Source organism: Mandrillus leucophaeus, unplaced genomic scaffold (genome assembly GCF_000951045.1).
Source record: "Mandrillus leucophaeus isolate KB7577 unplaced genomic scaffold, Mleu.le_1.0 Scaffold606, whole genome shotgun sequence".
Classification (NCBI taxonomy): Eukaryota; Metazoa; Chordata; class Mammalia; order Primates; family Cercopithecidae; genus Mandrillus; species Mandrillus leucophaeus.
In genome coordinates, this window is record NW_012106542.1 from 586,423 (window position 1) to 587,904 (window position 1,482).

At 35.0% G+C, this 1,482-nt stretch overlaps 1 protein-coding gene across 2 annotated transcripts in view; it reads left to right on the forward strand.

Annotated features, from left to right (window-relative positions):
- Window positions 1-1,482, forward strand: part of CDH12 (cadherin 12, type 2 (N-cadherin 2)) — an 831,087-nt gene that overhangs the window by 582,095 nt on the left and 247,510 nt on the right. The gene's annotated exons all lie outside the window — the stretch shown is intronic.

Below are 1,482 nucleotides of genomic sequence, written 5' to 3' on the forward strand. Positions count from 1 at the left end.
AAATTAGCAATTAGAATATAGTAGCACCATCATTCTAAAAATTTAAATTTGATATAAGTATACATTTCCATATCAGCCTAAATTTCCAAAATCCTATAATATGTAGGATATAAGGTCAATAAGTTAAGAATTCCAGCTTTAAAGACCATTTTAAGTTATAATTTTTATTCCTCGGTCACCACTGCTAATCCTTCAATTTATTTCAAAGTAACTTCTGGTTTTTATTACATTTGGAAGATAAAGCAACTTATCACATGTAGGTTACAACTTAAAATTCGTGTATGAGCCATTGCTCATATTTTCTAAAGCTGACATGCCTCAGAGGGTTTCTACTGCTCCTACAACCACCCAGGACATGCGATGAAGATTGTGCACGCTACCCTGAGGGCAGAAGCAGGTTAGTAGCTGTAGGAGCTGTCACATGGATTTACTATAAATGCACTTGAAATTGTGTATGTGACCTTATCAGGCATTTAAAGACTATAATCTCTCCTTGACCTAAGAAATCAGCTTGAAGTAATTCACTTAGATTTCAAATTTTAATGTGGATACCCAAGGCTGCAAATCTGTTATTCAGTACCTGCTACACTTTTGGGGTTGCCTCTTTTATGCACTGTTATGATTGCTAGAAATTTAGAAGTCCAATTGTAAAGAAGCATATCTTGTTAGAAAAAAGTCCCAGAAAATGAGGGAGGCTACATTTGAACTGTGTCTTGATTTTACAGGGAGAAAATAAAGTTAATATTTTGAGGAAAAAATAAGGCTTTTAAGATGACGTGCTATATAGTAGACAAATAGTTTAACTCAGTGCCTGCTTCATGTACACTGGATGTGTTAACATGAATTTATGACCCTCAGTGACTTTTTATTACCAAAACAGCTTCCTTAAAGCAAACACACACACATGCCTCTACAGTATTGGAAAATTCTGTCTCATTAGATAAAACAATTAGGATTTTTCTTGTGCCGACTAGAAAAACTAGGGCTGCAGAGTTGGAGCCTTCATATAAGGAGTTTGCAGCTCATATCCAAAGAGAGACATATATTTGGAAAGTCAAAAGTGTAGGTAAGTGAGAAAGTAGAGTAATTTCAGCTTTTGCAGTTGGAGTGGGATATAATTTACTATGTTGTCATAAGATATTGGAAAGATCTTTGGAAGAATAGATTCTTAAGGTGTTTTCTCATTTGCCCTTACTGAAATTTCCCACTGGGTCTTCAAGACAATTCCAGTAAATACTTAAATTGATTTTCAATGCACTGCTTTCTTTCATTTTTATTTATTTATTTGGAAACTGGGTCTCGGTCTGTTGCCCTGGCTGGAGTGCAATGGCCCAAACTTAGCTCACTGAAGCCTTAAATTCCTGGGCTGAAGAGATCCCCCTACATCAGCCTCCTTAGTAGCCAGACGTGTGCCATCCAGCCTGGCCAATTTATTTTATTTTATTTTATTTTATTTTATTTTATTTTATTTTATTTTATTTT